General features: G+C 34.7%; 1 protein-coding gene across 3 annotated transcripts in view; it reads right to left on the reverse strand.

Moving 5' to 3' along the window:
• The window catches only part of DMD (dystrophin), a gene marked incomplete at its 3' end in the record, with an annotated part of 2106393 nt that overhangs the window by 1920860 nt on the left and 161494 nt on the right, over nt 1-24039 (reverse strand). The gene's annotated exons all lie outside the window — the stretch shown is intronic.

Consider the following 24039-nt stretch of genomic DNA (forward strand, 5'->3'; position numbering starts at 1 on the left):
TGTGACCTCACACAAAATTGTGACATCTGATCATTTTAATTTATTATGTGTACATGTACGACTTCATGTTTCCAATGTTCTTCAGTGTATTAGTTGTTTGTGTGCTTCTTCCAGAGTACAGCTCATTAACCTTTAAATCCAAACACGTCTCAGTGTGAAAAAGATGAGGGACTTGGGAGCCTCAAATGAGAAGTCTTCCATGCTCAACTCCTTTAGGAACCCACTGTGGCTGATTTGCAGGGATGTTATTCTTGTTTCTTGAGATTCGTTCTCTGTCTTGTTCGTGGATAAATTTGTTTTATTCTTATATCACCTCTCAGAGATACAGCCTCATAACTAGAAAGAACTTACTTTCTAACCCCCCATCTATGCCTTCTCCCCAACTCTGATCCCTACTGAAAATTAAACACTGTGCCAAAATAGATAATCACGACACTTAGATCTTTGTCTTCCTAATACCACATCAGTACACCGAGATTTTCATCCAGGCTACCAAACAGCAGGCCTACCTACATATTATCTATTATAGAACAGGCTTATTGGTGACCAATCAGTGTCACTTCCTACCTGTTGCTCAAATATCATGCCCCATCAGCTCAGTGTTACCCTACCTCTGATCTGTGTAGTCTCCAGAAACTTGTTATCATTCATTGGAGCTGTACATAGATTAAAGCCCCCATTTGAATCACATTCATTTCCCCAGGACTCTCATTCCTCAATCAAACTGTCATTCTAAATGTCAGAAGAATTATGCTTCATCACTTGATTGATCAAGACAATATATCCTCTCATACTTAGGAGATGAATTGTCTGTGTACATAAGTATTTTTCAGCACTGAATGAAGCAAGTGACAAATGTATGAAAATCATTGACTTATCTCTTCAATATTATGTGTGCCTGTAATATGGATGTTGTGCCTCACAAAAAAAGCCAAGCTACACAACTATCATATATATCATATGATACACACACACACACACACACACACACACACACACACACACACACAAAGGGCCTAGGTTAGAGCCATGCAAGCTGTCTGACTGTTGGTTCAGTCTCAGTGAGCCCCTATGAATTTAGGGGAGTAGCTAACCAATGACTGGTCCAGACAATATGCCATGAGGGGGAGCCCCCCCTGACACTGCTTTGAAGATCAGAAACCAGAGACCTAAGACAGAACCAAATATGCCTGTGCAAAAAAGTAAACAAATGATTCCTAATGATATTCTGCTATACTCGTAGAAAGGAGCCTGGCATAATCACCATCAGAGAGGCAGCAATGGTAATAACTGCAAAGACCTAAAGTGAAGCATTAGGTGGAGGTCAGATAATGGAGCTCAGGGAATCAAGAAGGGAGGAAGGCTTATAAGAGCCAGAAGGTTCAAGGACATCACAAGAAAACCCATTAAATCATCAAATCCAGATTCCTGCATGGTATGTAATAATTTTACACAACAATCACTCCAAACACCCTATTCCATGCTATTACAGAGGTATCACTTTCCTACTCAGAAAAAGCAATCAGAATTTTTAATGGTTTTTGCCATTGACTTATATTTTCTAGCCATAATCATTTTGGGATGAATTAATGACTCTGACACCCTTACTTCAAACATCATTTTCTTTACTTTAAAATCTATATTGAACTTTATTGTTCCCATTCCTAGTAATTTTTTTAAAACTTTTGTCTATATTATGCTCATATTATTATTTCTTGTTTGAACCAAACCTTTACATTTCATAACCTCATTGAGATAAATAGAGGGAGCATGCACTAAAAGATAGACACAATTTCTGGAGTTAGAACCCAGATAGGAACAATGCCTTGGTGAACAAGTGAACAATTGTCACAAGGAAGACTCAGATGTGTGCCAGACAGCACGGGTTATATATCTTTTCAGAAGCTTGCATTTTAGTCCTCAACAGCTCTCTAAGCTGAGCAGGACTAGGCAGTCCAAAAGTAGCTCAAGAGTGCATAGCACTCCTAAACACATTCCAATAAAATAAACGAGTAAATTTAGAAGGGCAAAGTCAAATGTAAAAATCTATTATTCAAAAGCCAGAAACACATTCAGTAACCTTAGACAGTATCCTCTTGAGAAAAGATACTAAAATACAATACCAATATAAAACCTCATTGATCAAGAGGGAATGTGAATTTCTCTCCAAGGAAGCTTGTTGGTTATAAGGAGCTTATTACCTAATAATCAAGCTCCATCCTCTAAAAATTACATGTGATATGTCCTACCTGTCATTAAGGATGTAGTAACATAATCCTCTATTATTTTCTAAAAGCTTTAAGAGAGAAGATAAAATTTAAAAACTAATTTTAGATGTTTTAAACCTTTTATTTTATTTATATGCAAAATACAGTTGATTAATATAAGTACATAGATATCATTGACTGCATGTCCACAATTCTTTTTTACACTTATAATTGAAGAAATCTAATAATATAGAATATTTTATAGCTATAAAATTTTATTATATATTAACATATTATATATTAATCATAAAGGAAAATGTACAAGGAAAAAATCACTTACCTCATCCTAGAGTTTAGAAAATTGACTCATAAAGTGTTGCATTTGATGACTTTATTGAAGAATAATCTTGTAAATTATATTTCCCCCAGTTTTAAAGAAAAACAAATAATGAAGACAATTCTTATATAATGTGTCTCAAACAAAACCTGAATGAAGAGGAAATACTTGCTATTGATTAGTATCAATTCTCTACTAGACTTTGAGTATACTATTTCATGTAGAATATCAGTATGTGGAAGAGGTTATATTTTATTCTCACATGTTGCCAATAAGCATGAGGTTGGAAAGGTTTATAAAGCACAGACAAGCTAATTTAACTCTTGACCTACAGTAAGAGTTCAAATAGCATTTGTTATATTTCAAAAGCATGTATCTTTCATATGATATGTCTTCATCTTTTTCACTGGTAGATGATCCAAATTTTTCTTCCTCTTTAACAAAATTTGCCCTGGATCCTAATAAATCTAAGCATGGAAGAATTTATCACTTGGGGCTGGAGAGATGGCTCAGAGGTTAAGAGCACTGACTGCTCTTCCAAAGATCATGAGTTCAATTCCCAGAAACCACATGGTAGCTCACAACCATCTACAATAAGATCTGGTGTCCTCTTCTGGCTTGCAGGCAGGATATTGTATACACAATAAATAAAGAAATCTTAAAACAAAGAAGCTTAAAAAATAAAATAAAATAATATTCAAGTGCTTAAAAAAAAGAATTTATCACTCAAGGCTTCTCTCTCTCTCTCTCTCTCTCTCTCTCTCTCTCTCTCTTTCTCTAGGTATGTGTGTGTATACTTTATTTACTATAATTTATTCACATTGTATCCTGATTATTATCCCCTCACTCTTATCTTCCCACTTCCACCCTCCCTCCCACTTCTACCATATTCTCCACACCTACACCTCTGATTGTGGGTGAGGGGCTCCTATGCCACTGTCTTGCTACAGCCTATTAGGTCTCATCAGGATATCCTGCGCCACCTTCCTCTGTGTGCTTGTAAGGCCATCTTGCCAAAGGGCAGTGGCCAAATCTTGGGTAGCAGAGTGCATGTCAGAGGTTCAGCAGTAGTCTTTTTTTCTTTCTTTCTTTCTTTCTTTCTTTCTTTCTTTCTTTCTTTCTTTCTTTCTTTTTTTCTTTCCCAAGTCTTTTCATTAGCAATCTTAAATTTGCAATGCTCATAATTTTCTTAGTTATTTCTCAAATTCACTTCCTTGATTCTTCTGTCATCACAGAGGAATTGAAACTAAAAATGAATTGGAATATAGTAAGCATTTGGTTGGGAAATCTGGAAGCATGTGATCAGGGTAATAAAAAATAGAGAAGGAAGCCAATGGAAGTATAGTTAAGCAAATGGTTTCATGATCTGAGAGTATGAGTACATGTCTCAGAGCTAACATCAGTTACATCTGTAAAATATAAGCTGCACAATATAATCTTAGGTTCCTACTGGTGAGAAGTAAACAGACCTGACAAATGGTCCAGAGCTTAAAGAGCATTTACTGATCAAGGCTAATGAATAGATTTTAATTCTTAAACCCCATGTCTTTATACTAAATATTTGTTCTCTGTCTTTCATATGCATGACATGGCGTTTGTATGCCCTAACTCATAACACACACACACACACACACACACACACACACACACACACACACACACACAAGAAATAAATCAAGAGGTAACAAAAATTATTTGCTGCACATAGTTTTATAGAAAGTCCAGGGAAGAATGGGAGGATACAAGGGATGGGATAACCATTGAGATGTAACAAGAATAAATTAATAAAGGAGAAAAAAATTTTTTTACAAAAAAAAGAAAAGAAACATATATTTTAAAGTATACACTGTATTATTAAAATTATCACTCAATCAAATAAGCATTTTTAGATAACTGCAAAAAAATCTCCCCAAACAAACAAACAAAAAACTTTCATGAATCGTACATGCTAACCCTGGCCTAGCAGTATTTTTACAGCTGTAGAGGCAGGTCACTAATTTAGAAGAGGGACAAAACAAACAGCTAAGCTTCCTCATTACTTAACTTAAATGAATGGACAGTGAGAATTCTCAGAAATACTAGATTGAGGAATTTAAATTTTACATGCCACTCAGTAACTGTAAAACTGCATTTAAATTAAGCAGATATTAACAATGATATACAATTTCTAATTAATATATTTTCTGTATCTCTAGAAGAAATCATGTGTCCTAACTGAATTCCATGTTTTGAATAAAGCTTAGTGGTCTTAAAAAAAAAAAAGAAAGTCCAATAAGAAAATTATGTGGAAAATGTGAAATTATCCAGTGCTATTCAAATATGAAATGCCATTGTACTAAGTAACATGATATGATACTTAAGGACCGTGAATGCTAAAAACATATGCACATATATTTATTAAAGTACTTAGAGTAGGATCAACACATAAGTCAAATATAGTAAACTTTGAACCCCTACCCAGACCTAGCCAATGGACAGGACATTCTCCACAGTTGAGTGGAGAGTGGGATGTGACTTTCACATGTATTCTGGTGCCCCATATATGACCATGTCCCCTGGAGGAGGAGACCTGGTGGCACTCAGAGGAAGGACAGCAAGTTACCAAGAAGGGACTTGATACCCTATGAGCATATAAAGGGGGAGGTAATCCCCCTCAGGAACAGTCATAGGGGAGGGGAATAAGGGGAAAATGGGAGGGAGGGAGGAATGGGAGGATACAAGGGATGGGATAACAGTTGTGATGTAAAATTAATAATATATAAGAATTGGGTCGAAGGATCCATTTTTAAATTAATTTATTCATTTATTAATTTTACATCTCAATTGTAATCACCTCCCTCCTCTTCTCTGGTCCCACTCTCCCTCCCACCATCCCCCTCCTCTATTCTTTAGAAAGGGACAGCCCTGCTCCACCCACACACCGACCTTATATCAAAGGATGCTTTTAAAAGGTAAGAAAAGCTTAGCAAAGAATCTGAAATTAGGACCAAAACAAATATATGACATCTTAAATGAAGCAGGAAATATATGAATAAAATGAAGATTGAATCATAATTGACAGTGAAAGAAAGGATAAATATTTGAAATCTACTCTAAGATCATAAATTTAAAACTTTCAAAGAATTTGAATAAAACATAGATGACTTTAAGATATTTTTGTAGCTATGCCATGTATATATAGATAGCACTATGTTTGGATTGTCAAACTTACTTTGAAACTTTTTTCTCTTGAGTTCTTTTGGAATTTTCAAATTATTTATCACCCAACACTGTAATACTGTTTCTTGTTTACTATTGCAAGAAATATATGTCATATAATTGTTCTCCCAAACTTTGGGTATTATAATAGCATTTTACTGCTTCTCTGAATGTTACTTGTGCTACTGAAAGTTTGAATGACTTAAAGGACTTGACTATTATTTGTTATAGTAGGTCTAGTAACTACATAAACTACTGACTGAAGTTTGATGTTTTAGAAATTTTTTGCATTGTTACTGTTGTTGTTGTTTTTAGTTAGTTAATTTTACTTTGGATTCCTGATCATAGCCCCCTCCCTCCACTCCTCCTGGTCCTATTCTCTCACTCTCCTGCTCTCTTCTGCCTTCTACCCTCCCCTGTTCCTCGGATAAGAGGAGCCACAACAATAACAACTGACCACAGCTCATCAAGTTGCACAAGGACAGAGCAAGTGCTCTTTCCCTGTGACCTGGCAAGGCATCGCTGCAAGGAGGAAGGGATCAAAAAGAGTAGAGAGCTAAAAACAATTCTCAACAGAATAATTTCAAATCACAGAGAAGCGCTTAAAGAAATGTTCAGTGTCCTTAGACATCAGGGAAAAGTAAATGAAAACTACTCTGAGTTTCCACCTTACACCTACCAGAATGGCTAAGATCAAAAACTCAAGTGACATCACATGCTGGCGAGGATGTGGAGAAACGGAAACACTCCTCCATTGTTGGTGGGACTGCAAACTTGTACACCACTTTGAAAATCAATTTGGTGCTTTCTCAGGAAATTGGGAATAATTCTACCTCAGGACCCAGCCATACCACTCCTGGTAATGTATCTGAAAGATGCTCCACCATACAACAAGGAAATTTTCTCAACTATGTTCATGGCAGCTTTGTTCGTAATAGCCAGAATCTGAAAACAATCTAGATGTTCCTCAATGGAAGAATGGATAAAGAAATTGCGTTACTACTCAATGGAATATTACTCAGCTATTAAAAACAAGGAAAAACTGAAATCTGCAGACAAATGGGTGGAACTAGAAATGATCATCCTGAGTGAAGTAACGGAGACCCAGAAAGATTCACATGGTATCTACTAACTCATAAACAGATTTGAGCCATATAGTACAGGAGAAACATATTATAATTCACAGACCCAAAGAAGATAAGTAACAAAGAGGGCACAAGGATAGATGCTTAAATTTCTCTCAGAAAGGGAAATAGAAAAGATATGGAAAGGGGTTGAAGAGAGTTTTAAAATTCTTGAATAAATTGTAGACAAGCTCAGTCTTGCAACAGAAAACAGATTCTGGCATCTTTTTTTTTTCTGGCTTTATTCAGTGTTGATTTGAAAAGCTTTACACATGTAAAGGTAACACACATTCTATTTTTACATATAATATTCTAATATAATAGGCTAGTAGCGGATATCAACATGTCAAAACAAACACACACTGGGTACAGAATCCTTGGGAAAATGCACATAAATTTTTACAAGAATCATGTTCAGAATTACATTTTCCCTCCTTCCTAGTAAAGTTAAGAGGCCTGTGTAACTAGAAGAGGAATAAGAGAGATTAAAGTTCTTTTACATTGGAAGCATTTGCAACTTGTAAAATACAAAGTGTGATTCTGCCCACTCACATTTTCCAAGTTAAAAGTTAGAAAGTTGTCATATTCTCACAGTCCTCTACTACCCACAGCAAATCTGTTGCCAAATGTTGTGTTTCATTTTGTTATATTGTATATGTTAATAATTTTTCACTTGCCAAATTAAACTCATATGTTTTCCTCTCACATGATTTATAATACAGGCTGTAGCTATTTTTCCTGCTTATGTTTATATATTAACTAAATTTTCACATGAAAATTCAAAAATCACTTTGTGTCTTTCACTTGCAAATTGATACAGACTAATCGAATTCGAGAAGAAAACATAATGCAAGAAGAAGATGAAACATTTAAAAAACAAGTTTTTCATGAAGAGTGCATAAAATCTTTCTCCAAATTAATGTCTGTGACAGCTAGAAATCTTAAATATGCTTATTGAGGTTTTCACAAAAGCTCAGTAGAAAAAATGGTTTATCACACAAAAGTTCAGCATCCCATTTCTAACATTGGAAGCAGATAATCAACTCCTTGAAATTGTTCTCTGAGCTCCACACATGTGCAATGGCACACATGTTCGCGCGCGCACACACACACACACACACACACACACACACACACACACACACACACAATTCATTAGCTATAGTACATTTTGTTAAAATATTTATCCTTATTTATGAATCAACATACCACTTAAGGAGTTCTCCTTTAGCTTATCAATAATAAATACCCTTGATAAAATTTAATAATGTATTAGTTCATAAATTCCATTATTTACTTTCTAAAGATGAATAAACATAATTATAAAATAAATCATTGGTCTTTATTTTAGAGTCATAAAATCATTTCTATGGGTAATTACTAAATAATTTTTCCAGATACATTTAGTCAAGTATCAAAAGTCAAGTAGGATGGATGAGAAATGTGTCCCAATTAGCAATGTATAAAGCTGAAACCTGAATCATGTGATAAAATAGTCCTTTCAGCACAAGAGGACTACCAGGCACTTGGGAGTCCTGTTTCATTCCTCTTCCAAGGCTGAAGCAAACAGGGTTCAAAGATCAGTGCCCTCTCCTGCTGAGGCCAGATGGGATTTTCTCAATATTTTAGTTAAAGAAGATACTGTCAATTAATTACAGTTGGCACTTGAGGTTATTGCGTTCTTTGATTTCCTTTTTCTCTGTTCCTTTCTTCGTTATTTTCTTTCCTTCTTTATTTCTTTTTCTTATCCATACTAAGCTGAATTAAGCCTTGTTAAATAAGACCTCCAGTGTGATATGAGTATCATTCCAGAGGTGACTGCTTAAACTTGCAGGTTTTGAGCTCTAAGAGACTCAAGCGTAAGAACTTAATTTAATCTTTCTTAATAGTGTGGGGTTTTTGTTTGTTTTTTGTCTTTTGACTTCAGTCTAATGAATTTACTGACTTTAATTAAGAAATTCTGAACATAGCATGCTTCTGCTCGTTCCTCTTACATGTCAGTTTGAATGTCAGCATTGTATGACAAATATATCATTTTTTCTGTTACATGATCATAATTGAAAGTTTGAATACAAAGTTATGGGGCAAACCCCTAAACTTTTCCAAGAGGAATATGTCTTTTGTGTTTGTCTAGCTCCAGATTATTCAAGCATCAAGAATATCTAGCAAACACTATTCCATGACACTGAAGTATCGGGAAACATGGTTATGATGCCAGATGTCTAATGAAATTTTTAGAATACACATCTAGCTATACTAATCCTACCTCATAACTATTAATTAAACTTATAATTGCATGTCTCTCAACTAATTTAGACAGTAGCATGAGTGGAATATAATGAGGAGTAGCCAGCAAGAAAAAAATACGTTTAGAGAAAGACAGTAAAGTTCAATAATAAAATGTTTATCAGCTGAGAAAGAACGGAGTCAAAATTCACCTAGGTGTGTTTTGTTCTTCCATCTGTTTGAATGGAATGAAATAAACACAGGGACCAAACAAATAGTCAACAAATGCAGAAAGTTGGATTTGTAATTTGAAAATTGTTTTACACATTGAAAACAGATTCCATATTATCCTAGAATATGAAGCAGGGGAAAGCATCACAAAGAAGAGGATCAAAACTGACGCAGGACAGGACACTAACTTGTAGAATGTCAAAAAAAAAGAAAAAAGAAAAAAAAAAAAAGAAAGCTGAAGCAGATTTGGTTCTGATGAAGCAAGTTTCTAATCTCAGATTCTCAGGAAGCTTAAGTGTATGTGGACAACAAAGAGAATTCATAGCTGACCTCTACAACTTAGTGAGACCTTGCCTCAAATTATTTCTTAACTTCTAGAGATAGAGCTCAATGGTAGAGCCCTTGCCTGGTTATGCATAAGGTCCCCAGTTCACATGGAACCTTGACAAAACTATAGAGCATCAGCTTTGCAGGACAATAAGGTCTAAATTTTGATGTATAGGGAAAAAGAAGGGAAACTAAAAATGATTAATGATATTGTTTTAGCAACAGACTCACAGATTAATGGCAGCAGTCTAAATTGATGGGAAAGGACTCTGAAAGACAGAAGATGCTCACTGAGAGTACTGGGAGATGCTAACATATCAAAAATCGGAGGTTAGAAGAGATCTCAGCAATATAGTCTAGATTTCAAGAACTATGGTAGGGTAATTTGATATTGTCTGGATAGCAGTCTAGTTGTTAGAATGAGACATATTTCAGCATTACCACTATCAGTTGCCAGTGAAAAGGGGCCAAGAAAACTTTAATAGGAAAGATAAGTTTTCAGGAAATTAAAAGTGAAATAAGATATATGAGCAGATGTAAAAAAGAGATTAGCAGGGAACTTTCCTTGCAAAAATTGGAAGAAAATCTTAGAAATATCACTTTTCTCAAATTATGTTACAATTTGAAAGCATGGGATTGTTTGGGAGTATGCCATTTTCAGGCCACTACTATATTAAATATTTCAGTGAGTTTAAATCATACTTTAGAAAAAATTCTGAACAAAAGATTCTTCTTTGGTCTGTACATTCATGTTGACTTTAGGTGAAATTGCTTTTTTGACATCACTTTCTTTTTAGTTAAAATTATATATCATGAACCTTAAACTAAACTTGAAATTAAATTTCAATTTCAAAAAGTTAAATTATATACCAAGAACCTTAAACTAAAGTCGTCTGTAGGAATAATTTCTGAAAAATGATTATGCTTCCATTCACTTTGGAAGACTCACTTAGGCTACCTAGGCTGTTTATTACTAATCTGTCCAAAAAAGAGATTAATTCCAAACCAATTAAACCTAGAAATTCATCACTGAAATACTAAGATACTTGAAAATGGATTAAATATAAAAACATCTTTACCATTCATATGGTCTTCACAAATTTTCCTATCCCCCTCAAATTGTCTATATACTATGGAATAGTCTCTTGCTTCGAGAATGCATCAGTTTTTTATTACAGTGACAATGTCTATGCCCTTCTTTCATGAATTTGTATTATTATAAAGCCATACATTTCTGAAAAGTCCTGCACATTCATCTTGCATTTAGAAACAATTCTTGTAAACCTCGTGCTGAACACCAAAACCCAAAAATTGTTATGGCAGTTGGTGAGGTGGCTCAGGGATAAGTACACACACACTGATGGACCCTGAGTATTATCTCCGGATTTGCAAGACTGTAACAGTATCATCAGCAAAACCTTGATTATTCTTTTGTGCTTTTTATTTGGAAATAACTTTAGATCTCATCATATTACTTCAGAAAGTAGTATCTATAGAAAATACAAAGAAGTTTTGCATTAAGTGTATAATTGTATAGCTTTGAATTTTGTGGCAAATGGTCCTCTGAAGCAAATTCTTCAACTTATGTAGTGTTAATTATTTTTAATTTTACATTATAAAAATAATTTACTGCAACTTAAAGTTTACAAAAATCGAATCCTGTATTCTTATATATTCTGTACTGAGATAAAATTTGTTAACATTTACTTTATCTTAAATATAATTTTATGTGGATTTCAGTGTCAATGTACTTAAAATTTCAAAGATGTCTTTAACATATAAAAATAATTTAGGAAGAAACATTGATTATGGCTAAGAATGGCAGCTACCTTGTATTTTATATTTGCCTTCAAACATAAGGGAGCAGAACTTCTTTCTACCATGCTATTTATAGAGACGACAGAGCAATAGAATTGAAACCTTGAATTCAGGAGTAGGATAAACCAGTGTCAGTTCCCATTTACCACCTATGACTGGTATGATCTTGATTTTGTTCACTAATCATGCAGTGTCTTAATTTTCTCATTGGAAAGATGAGAATTATACTATGTGTCTTTTAAAGTTTGAATAAACTTTAAATAAGTGAATACTAAAAAGTGTTTAGAGTAGTGTCTGGTGCACAGTGAGAATCATTAATGATCTGATAAAATTAATTTAACAACAAAAAAGCACTTTCTAGCTTTATATTTAAGATAATGGCTACCTCTGAACTATAAAATAATTAGAAACACAGATAATTTGAGAAAATATCACTTGTGAGTATGTGTATATATTTAAATGTTTAATTTTTTCATTAAACAAAGGATTATTTAAAGCCATCTTTGAATTCTAAATGCTATACATCTTTGGAAAATAATATGTAAATAATATAACTGTAGAGGCTGGAGAGACAGCACCATGGCTAACAGCATGTACTGCACCAATGTCAGGCAGTTCACAACTTCCTGGAACTCTAGCTCCAGAGAATGGAACACCCACTTCTGGATTTGTGGGCACTGCTCTCACATGCTTATACTTATTCATATAGGCACATAAATTAAAATTGTACAAATATTTTAATTTAAAAAAGAAACTAAGGCACCAGCCAAGGACAATACAGGCGGTAAACTTTAAACCCCTTACCCAGATCTAGCCAATGGACAGAACATTCTCCACAGTTGAGTGGAGAGTGGGGTATGACTTTCACATGAACTCTGGTGCCTCACCTTTGACCATGTCCCCTGGATGGGGAAACCTAGTGGCACTCAGAGGAAGGATAGCAGGTTACCAAGAAGAGACTTGATACCCTATGAACATATAAATGGGGAGGAAATCCCCCTCAGTCACACTCATAGGGGAGGGGAATAAGGGGAAAATGGAAGGAAGGGAAGAATGGGAGGATACAAGGGATGGGATAACCATTGAGATGTAACAAGAATAAATTAATAAAAAATTAAAAACAATAAGTACCAATGAAACTGTTTTAATTAGTATTTGTTGGAAGAATACTACAGGACTGTAAATTATTTGAACAATGCAAGTTATTATCAATCCTAAACTTGCCAATATACTTATACAATTAGCAATTTTTGAACAGTGACAGCTTTTTAAAGCTGTTGTAATGATCCCAGTAAATGCATTTCTAAACAACAAGATAAGTGTCTGAATGACAGTATAAATTTATTTCAAATATTTGCTACAAAAAGGGACTGCTTCCTTTCAGGCAATGAGCGGATATCCAAATTGAATTCTGAGTTAGGAATCATGATATATCATTTTGGGAATCTGGTTACAATTATGACATACACTGACTTGAGTTCTGACAACTACTTCAAAACTTTTCTAAGCATCAAAATATTCTGTTCATTAAAATGACTATTTGATATTTCTTATTACTGTTAGGTATGTCAAGGACAAATAAGTAGTCTTGTTGAATTTGGGCTTAGCAAAAGAGTCAGAAAAACAATCCATTAGTTAGTCAAAGTGGATGGCTATCTGAATAGACTTTCTGTTATGTCTTTTCAGTCAATTTTCCAGATTAGAAAAATCTTGGATGTCTTCTGCAAAGCACTCATACAGATACCTAAGTTATAATAATTATGTAAGTATCCATCTTGCCTCAGGTATCAGCCCGTGTGCTTTCCTGAAGCCAATTATAGTCACTCATGTACTTTATAAAGATTTATGACTAAGAAATATAAACTTATAATGAGAAATAGTTAAAAATTCCTACATAATAGAAGAGGTATTATTTAATATTTGTTGTTAACATGATTACAAAATTGTTATGTATACAAAATCTAAGCTGAATATTTTTTAAATATAAGGTCAGGAAAGTATAGTCATAAAAGTCATAAAATTAATAAAGCCTTTAGTTTAATTAAATCTATAATATTTAAAAGAAAACCATTGTCTTGTTCAGCTAGAATGTACAAGTTAGAAACATTATTCAAAAGACACTTTGAAAGATGATATTAATAATGGGCTCAGTGGTAAAGCATTTCACTGGAATGCATAAGCCCCTAGATTCAATCCCCAGGATGAATATTAACTAAATAAAATGTATACTTTCATAATTCCTAAGGAAATGGAAACACTCATAAAATGTCTCACAACAACAACAATAAAGCCTAGGATCAGATAGTTAAAGTGTGGAATTCTATAAGACTTTCAAAGAAGATCTAATATCAATACTCCTCAAACTATTCCACATAATAGAAACAGAACATTGCTAAACTCACTCTATGAAACCACAGTCACCCTGACAACTAAACCACACGAAGACCCGACAAAGAAAGAGAATTTCAGACCAACTCCCTTCGTGAACATTGATGCAAAAATACTCACAAACAGAATCCAAGAACACATCTAAACATCATCTACTATAATCACATAGGCTTCATTCAGGAGATGCATGGATAGTCCAACATATGAAATTCCATCAATGGAAACAAAATAAAAGAAAAAAGCATGATCATCTCATGATGATGCTAAAAAAGCCTTTGGCAAAATCAAAGCTCCTTCATGTTAAAATCCTTGTAAAGATCGGGGATACAAAGCACAACCTAAAACACAATAAAGGTTATGTACAGTAAACCCATACCAACATCAAATTAAATGGAAAGAAACTTAAAGCAATTCCACTGAAATCAGGGACAACACAAGGGTGTTCACTCTCTCTGTATCTATTCACTATAGTACTTGAAGTGCTAGCTAGAGCAATAAGACAACTAAAGGAGATAAAGGGAGCATACATTGTAAAAAAAAAAAAAAGAAGAAGAAGAAGAAAAATCAAAGTATTATCAATTGCAGATGATATGATAGTATACATAAGTGACCTCAAAAATTCTGCCAAGGAACTCCAACAGCTGATAAACACTTTCAGAAAGGTGACTGGATACAAAAATAAAGAAATTAGTAGCCCCCTTTTATACAAACAAAAAAAGGACTAAGAAATAAATTAAGGAAACAATACTCTTTACCATAGCCACAAACAATATACAATATCTTCATGTAACTCTAACCAAGCAAGTGAAAGGACTGTATGACACAAAGGAAACTGAAGAAGATATCAGAAGATGGAAAGATCTCCCATGCTCATGGATCTGTAGGATTACCATAGTAAAAATAGCCATCTTACCAAAAGATATATATATATATATATATATATAAAACAAAATTCTCATGAAAATTCAAAAACAATTATTTGCAGGTCTTGAAAGAACAATACTAAAGTTTATATTTAAAAAATATAATAATTAAAAACATTCCTGTAGAATGAAAGAACTTCGGGATATATTGTATGCCCTGACTTCAAGCATGAAACTGAAAATCTTCTGTCTGCAAAGAAAACTGTCAAAAGGCCAAAGTGACAGCCTAAAACATGTGAAAAAATTTTCATCAACCCTACATCCAATAGAGAACTGGCATCAAATATATATAAAGAACTCAAGAAATTAGACATCAGCAAACCAAATAACAGAATTCTTTAAATTGGGTATAGATCTAAAGAGAATAGTCAGCATAGGAATTTCTTATGGCCATGAACCACTTAATAAAATATTGAACATTATTAGTCACCAAGGAAATGGAAACCAAAACAATTCTGATATTCCATCTTACACCTATCAGAATGGGTAAAATCAAAATCTCAAGTGACAGCATGTGCTGAAAAAGATGTGGAGAAAGGGGAATATTCCTCCATTGCTTATGGGAATGTAAACTTGTACAACCATTTTGGAAATCAATCTGTCTTTTTCTCAGAAAATTAGGAATAGTTCTACCTCAAGATCCACCTATACCACTCTAGAACATATACCAAAAAGATGTTCCACCATACCACAAGAATACTTCCTTAAGTATGTTCATAGCAGTTTTCTTCCTAATAGAAAATGGAGACAATCTAGATGTTATTAAAGCAAAGACTGGATGAAGAAAATGTGGTACATTTACACAGTGGAATATTAATCAGCTATTAAAAACAATGACATCATGAAATTTGCAGGCAATTGGGTGAAGCTGGTAAAGATCATTCTGGGTGAGATAACCCAGACTCAGAAAAAAACATGATATGTACTCATCTGTAAGTGGATGTCAGTCATAAAGTACAGGATGGCCACACTAGAGTCTAAAGACCCAAAGAAACTAAGTAACAAAGGGGGTTATGGGGGATGCTTGAATCTCATTGAGAGGACCCGCATGAAGCCTGAACTGACCACTGGCTAAATCTGTGTAGAGGGTCTAGGTCCAGTCCATGCATGGCCCTTGGTTTGTGCTTCAGTCTCTGTAAGCCCCCTCTGCCCTGGTTGATTGGTTCTGTTGATCTTCTTGTGGAGGTCCTGTCCCCTCCCTTCTGTCTTTCTCTCCACTATTCTACAGGTCAACCTGCACCCTGCCCAATGTTTGGCTATGGGTCTCAGCTTTGTTTAGATGCTGGGTGGAGTTTCTCAAGGGACAGCTATGTCTGTAAGCATAGCAGAATATCATTAATCATGTCTAGAGTTGGCTCTCTCCCATGGGATGGGTTTCAGGACGGACCAGGCTTTGCTTGGACATTCATTCAAACTGCTCTATTTTTATTCTGGCACATCTTGTAGGCAGGGTAAATTTTGGGCCAAATCTTTTGTGGGTGGGTGGTGTTGTCTTTCATTCATTAGGAGTCCTATCTAGTTTAGAAGGGTCCTCTTCAATCTCCATGAACCCTGCTACTAGGAATCTCAGCTAGAGTCTCCCCAATATGCTACCAGGAGCCAACCTGTCCTAGGTCTCCAGCTTATCACATAAATGTCCCTCTATGATTTTTCTTCTCTCTGCAAGCTCTCTGTCCTCCTGCCTCTCTACTATCCACAGGTCTTATCATCACCCTCATTTCTCCCTGTGCTCCCTTTCCTACCCTGTTCCCTATCTTCAATTATTTCTTCTCTCTATTCTACTTGCCCTATTTGAACACCTGACAATGTTACTTCAAGTGTTTAATGGCCATATGTAGTATGTGGCTGTCATACAGAACATTATGGAAAGATAAAATGGGTAGTTTTTATTAGAAATATAAAAAATTACTCTATTATTTAATACAGGTGGAAGCTATAATTAAGTAGTTCTGTTGGTGTATAGACAGACTCCAGATTGTCTGTTGAAAACAGTATCCTTTATTAAATGAGTCTCTATAAAAATTCAGTTGAGAACGCTGAGGGTAGGGCTGTTTATTTATTTGGGAGCTGCTCATTCTTTTATAAAAGTTTATGTGTCTTTTCTTCTCCCAATGTTACAGAGAACTGTCTGGTGTGACTTTAGATGTAAGTCCTAAAATCATATAGTATAATCTCTTCTATTATTTGTTTTTTAACAAAACAATAACACACAATCAAGCTTGCATGTTTTTGATTTTCTGTGCATAGCTACTTTGTCTGGATTATGTCTGTACATCATATGCATATCTGAGGAGGCCACAAGAGGATGCTAGAGTCTCTCAGGACAGGAGTTAGAGAAGGTTGTGAGCTGTAATTTGATCGCTGAGAACTAAATCTCTGGAAGAGTAGCAAGTAATTTTAACCTCTGAGCTATTTTTCCAGCCTCTGAAACCTTACTGCTTTATTCTTTTAGCTCAAAGTTATTTTATTCATTCATTCTAGAGTTTATGAACTTCCGTTGAAATTAAACACAGACTTACCCATATGCAAAAAAAAAAAACGTTTTGAGTTTCAATATTGAGTGCATCAAAATATAGACCAAATAATAATGAAATGACATCTTTATTATGCTGAGGATTCTAATTAATTAATAAAGTATATGTCTCCATTCCTTCAAAGTCTATTCTTTATTTAGTTATTATTATGTAAGTATTAACATATTAATCCTGTACATTATTATTTGTATACTTATGTAATTCATTTTTTGAAGTGGTGGTAAATGGCAATGTATATTATATGATGTTTTAAACATGGTCATGTTCTTGTTCAAGAAACATGAGTAAGATTTGAATTTTTATATTTTTTTGGTGTTTGCTTTGTTCACTGATGAAGTCAAGTGTTGAGCTGCTCCAGGAATATAATTAAATCATTTATCAGTAAAAACAATTTTATTTATTCCTCTTTGATTTTCATGTACCTTTTTATTTTTTCTCTTTTTTATTATTAATTTATTCTTGTTACATCTCAATTGTTATCCCATCCCTTGTATCCTCCCATTCCTTCCTCCCTCCCATTTTCCCCTTACTCCCCTCCCCTATGACTGTTCCTGAGGGGGATTTCCTCCCCATTTATATGCTCATAGGGTATCAAGTCTCTTCTTGGTTGCCTGCTATCCTTCCTCTGAGTGCCACCAGGTCTCCCCATCCAGGGGACATGGTCAAATATGAGGCACCAGAGTTTGTGTGAAAGTCATACCCCACTCTCCACTCAACTGTGGAGAGTGTTCTGTCCATTAGCTAGATCTGGGTAGGGGTTTAAAGTTTACCGCCTGTATTGTCCTTGGCTGATGCCATAGTTTGAGTGGGATCCCTGGGCCCAAATCTGCCTATCATAATGTTCTTCTTGTAGGTTTCTAGGACCCTCTAGATGCTTCTACTTTGTTATCCTCCCATGCTTCTTTTAAAGTCTTTTATTATACTGTCTAAAAGAGTGGTTCTCAGACTTCCTCATGCCCTCTCTTTCTCTATTTCTCTCAGGCCTGTCTCTGTTTGTTTCTCTCTCTCTCTCTCTCTCTCTCTCTCTCTCTCTCTCTCTCTCTCTCTCTCTCTCTCTCTCTCTCTCTCTCTCTCTTCAATTCTGGAGAAGTAACCCAGGGTCTTGTGTACGCTATGCACTGGGAATGTTAATCAAGCTGCTATTCTATACAGATTCACGGCCCAGCCATTGATTGCTTCTTAAACATGTAGCCAATTTGCATCCTTGTAATAAATACCATTAATCACACACACACACACACACACACACACACACACACACACACACACACACACAACAAGATTTCTGAAAATCATGTTTCAGAAAATCATGTGTTTAAAATGGGGTGGGAATTAACATTCAGTCCAGTTAAGAAAGTGAGAGACAAATCTTGAAAGATATTGAGGGCATACATTTAATGCATCAAAGCACACATTAGTGAATCACTTCATTAATGAGTTGCAGTTTTCTAGATTTTATTGTGTAAGGTCAGCAACATCTAGTGTGACTGAAATAACTTCTGTAATTCTGCAAAGTGGAAACCAGACAAAGTGTTCTCAATTGAAACACCCTCTCTCCCATATGAATGCCTCAGAATAGAAGTATAACAGGGGAGACCTGTTATTGGTGAAGGGAAGGAGTGGGGGGATTTCTTGTGACCTTCTCTCTGGTTGGAAACCTCGGGGGATTTAAAAGAAATAGAGACTCAAGATATGACTTAGTTTTAATGTTAATGCTACGGCACAGCTGGGACTTGCCCTACATTTCCAAAGAAGTCTAATTTACGAAAACTAGATCCTAGCATTTCAAAAGCAGATTTGAGACCTCTAAAGCTATTTCTTGTATCATTTCCCCCTTACCTTTGCTTATAGTGTTTGTATTGTTCTGATTCTTTTTGTGCTTACTCATACGTTGTTGTTAATCTCTTGAAACTGAAAAGTTCTATGTGAGTTTTTCTTTCTCTCACAGATCCTCCAATACCTTGTCTTATAATATGAATAAAATGTGATAGCCAAGAAAGAGAATATATGAATTTATGTGCTCTTTATCCAATTAAAAGGAACGAATGTACTTTTTCTGAAATATAGATTTTTCCCTAGAAATAGATTAGGAAGTAAAATAAAAGAAAAAGAAAGAAAGGAATAACATTTCAGAGAAATGAATTAAATTTTAAGTAGAGTCTTATGTTGTTTGTGTTAGGCTTTATGCTTTGTGAGAGATTTTTTTTTGCTCACCAATTTTATAGACAGGAAATGAATGCGCAGATACCCTGTTTCTGAATTACTATTCTCAGACTAGCCACCAATACCTTGGAATTCTAGGTGTTTCATGCATTTTAAAACAAACAAAATATGTGCCTAGCACAAAATTATAAACACTAAAATTTGAACTATAAGGCTAAAAATGAGAGATCAATAGGGCTCAATAGTTTCATTCATTAAATTGAGAGTCAACCAATTAACTGATACTTTCCTGGCCACTGAAGTTATAGTAATTTAGGGGAAACGTTATTAGTATAATTACAATCTTTCTGCAGTTTACTCTGGCATAATTCTGTTCTGGGTATAATGCACAGTTTCCACTATAACTATTGGTTGATTTAAAGTCTAAAGCAGAGATTGGCAACCTTTCAAAGAAATTTAATAGATCTTAATTTGCTTACATCTTGGGAAGAAATATATGGATGCTGGTCATGATGTGGATTTGTAGTCCATCCATTTTTAAATTTTCATCAATGGTGAAATGGAGTTGAAATGAAGTTAACTGACCAGTGTATAGATACTGTCTGTGATAATTCAGTAAAAATCTATGGAATCATAGACAGGGATAAAATGGTTGAAGGTTGGTCTCCAAGTAAGGCAACATTGAAGAGTGATGGAACTCTTAAAAATTGAAATGTATCATAAGGTAATTAGATCATTAAGAAACTACTACCAGAGGGGGTTAATGCAGAACTCATATGACTTTGGTTAACACCATTGAGTGTGTTGTAATAAAGCAACAAGGCTGGCCCAGATCCTTTCTCTGACTTCTTATTTAACATGAAATATCTTCCTTGGATTTTCTCCTCTTGTGATGCATATGACAAACTATGATGGATGATAGACAGGTACTCACCAGAATATACATGCAATGCTAATGAACTTAAAACCACAACTATATAAAGGTCATTTCTTTATAAAGTATCTAGCCTTACATATTTTATATATCAACTAAAATAAGACTAATACAATGTCTTCTCATAAAATTCATGCACATTTATTTATTGAAAACAGGATAAAACCATGTATTCACAAATTGCAAAGTTTTGAATTCTGTAGATTCAGATTGAAAATATATCCCCCAAACAGATTAAAATAGGAGGCAAAATGAAAATGGTAACTCAGTTGTCCCAAATTCCATTCACAATTTAAAGACTGCCTATGGGGATAACTTAACTTTATTTCTCATCTTCCCTACCCACAAACACTATAAAGCATCCCACATAGTTCTTTAAGGCCTATTCATCTGTGTTTTGGGAGTTATTGCAAATAAAATGAAGCATGTCCACCCTGCATATCAGAGTCATTCCTATTTGTGTCATCAGAACAATTCCAAACCCATCTGATTTTGGTAAAGGAATTGGTAAATTGTGCTGTTGTGCTCTTCTGAAAGTTCTGAGATATTGCCTCTATGCATGTAAAATAACTGGAAAGCAATCTACAGTCTGTCCCACTGAAGTAGTACCACATGGGGATGATGGAAGGATTTGAAATTATTTGAAAAGAACTGAAAGGCTAAGGAATGAACAATTTTTCAAAGTGCTAGAATTAACATAGAAACCAAAATGGTTACTGTAATCAACCATACCTGCTCTATTTGCTTCTATTATGCCAAAAGCATTTAACTGATAATGCAGGGTCTACTAGAAACATAAATACAAGAAAGTATGCCTATAGTAGGAGGAAATAAAAAAAGTTGAGTGCCTATTACATGCTTTGCATTTTATAGTTATATCATTCAATGTTCAAGCCATTATTATGACTATAGGGAATATTATTCTCACTTTTCAGGAAATAAGAACAATGAAGTGGAAAAATATTGACTTTAGCATCATATATTCTTCAGTTTATAGTGTATATAAGCTTCCAAATAGTACTGGGAAAGAAAATTTATACTTATTTAGGCTTACTGATGTAACAGGGAGTTATATTGTCTTCTATTGCAAGTGAACAAATACTGGTTCTGCTCAGTTTCACAGTTGTCATATGAAAGACATAAAAATGATGATTAAAATTGATGATGTTTATAAACTCATTCTGCATGTCAAATAAGTGTGTGTGTGTGTGTGTGTGTGTGTGTGTGTGTGTGTGTGTGTGAAGATTTTCCACTTGTTATCTTAATGTAGGCCTCATAGAAACCAGAGAGTATGAGAAACTATTTTTCCAGTATTTTTAACTGATGAAACCAAGGCACATAGGGACACATATCAACACTGGCAAAAAATACTAAGTGAGAGAGCTGGCTCCAGTCTTTTTATGCCCTCCAAAAGAGCTGTTTGTGTGTGAAGAAGAAATGGTGGCAACAATAAGAAGTGTTAACACCTACTGAGAGCTTAACTTGTGTCGGGCTCTATTATAACTACATATTGTAATGGGACATTAAACAACACACAAACATACCTAATGAAAATAATATACAAAATTCATTGGAAAGGCACAATGCTTTTCTTTCTAGATCACCATCAAAAATAGAATCATATCAAGCTATCAGGGCTTGAGTATGAACTATTAAGTCATCTATCTGATGAGTTTAGAATATTTGTGCTGTCCAAATATCAGAGGTTAGCATGTCATTTAATACGTCTGGTTTCCATTGTTGGCAGAGATTGTGTAATGTTTAAGAACTGTAAGAATTATGGAATGTTAAGTGCTAATGTTGACTTATTCTTTTACAGGGTTCCATTTTTGTGGCTGCCTCACTACCTGTTTTATGCTGTCCATATTTTTAGCTCTGCTAAAGCACAGACCATCCAATCTCTAATTTTACCTCCATTAATCAATTTTTCTTTGACTATTTAATCATCTATTACTTCTTGAACACCATCTGAAAGTAGGGCGCAGCTTTCAACACTGCTTGTCTAATTTACCAGTCTATTTCTCTGATTCTCCTAATTTCTAAAATGTTCAGTTCACATTAACCCTTGCCCCATGTCCATGTTAACCCCTGCAAAGGTCCTTGTATACAAGTAGCTCCATTTCCTAGTTTTCCATGGCTCCATGCTACATAACTAGTTTCTGTACAGCACAGTTTTAGCTCCTAGATATCTTATCTGGAGGCATCTATTTCTGAATTAGACTTGAACTAATTCAGCATGTCAAAAGGTTTGTGTCCTAAAAATCCCCCTGAGTCAGAAGGGTATTTGTATAAATAGAAACTCGGATGAGATAGGTTAGATGGTTCACATAAACAACACAAGTACACACATTGTTGATTAGTAATAAAACACAATTGCAAAGCAGTGTAATTTCTTTTTAATTTTAATTTAATGTGTATGGGCATTTTGCACATGTGGCTGTTCACCATGTATAGACCTGGTATTCACAGAGGCCAAAACAGGATGTGTAATCCCTTGAAACTACAGTTACAGACACTTGAGCTGCAGTCAAACCTAGGTCCTCCAATAGAGCAGCTAGGGAGCCATCTCTCTAGCCACAAGACACAATATCACACATGTGTATATTTGTTTATATGCATATGTATTTTATACATGCTGATGTAATATAGCATTTGTGAGAAATAACAATAGCTATTCCTTTGCATTTGCAGCAATATTTGTAATGAGTAATCTCATGCATTATAAATTGATAGGCTATATTTCTGTCACTTACCCATATCTAACACATTCTTGCCATTACAAAACTTGCCTGCATACAGATCAATAACCTCATACATACAAGTGAATTCTTCATGTCTTGTATCTCACAGATAAATAATCATACAGAGATGTCACGTGTAGGACGGCTACTGAAAGTTCTTTCTTGTTTCTATTTGACACCATGTAGTTTCTCAACAGTGAACAGAGCTATTTTCAAGGCAACTATCACGAAAGCACATAACCTTTAATAGATCAAATTAAGATAATGGCTGTGTTTTGAGCATTGACACACGCACAGGTGATGGCCATGGTGTTTTACTTTCTAAGTGTTATCTAGATCATGAAACACGGTTTGAAAACACAAATATTTAAAATAAGAATGAAACATCAGTTCTGCCAACAGGAAAACAGGAATGAGATACAGAAAATAAATTTTCACAATCACCATGAATAGTAAAATAGAAAGTAAAATATTTCTCTCACTTCTCCATTTCTGATATTAATGAAAGGAAAGTTTTCTGCTTATCAGAAGATAAGCAAGTTCTTCATTGACACAATAATTTGGTCACAGGTTCTTTAAGCAGGGACTGTGAGAGTGCTACTTGCTAAAGTGATATTGTTAAGGATGTGCTCAAAAGAGGTGGTAAAGGAATGGTCGAGGGAAAAGAGAAAGAGAAATAGTTTGATTACAGTAAGAAAAAAATTTCAATATGATCTCAAAGGGAGTTCTAAAGTCCAAAATACTGGCACTGTATTTGTTGTCCCATATACCATAGGGTTTGTGCATGTACATTTACACATCTGCCAGCAATTAGATTAAAATAATCCTGAAGTAGGACAAATTGAGCTCCCAGCATCTAGCTACCTTCATTTACAAGGCAACCCCCAG

The sequence above is a fragment of the Acomys minous genome (assembly GCF_964271855.1).
Source record: "Acomys minous genome assembly, chromosome: 7".
Classification (NCBI taxonomy): Eukaryota; Metazoa; Chordata; class Mammalia; order Rodentia; family Muridae; genus Acomys; species Acomys minous.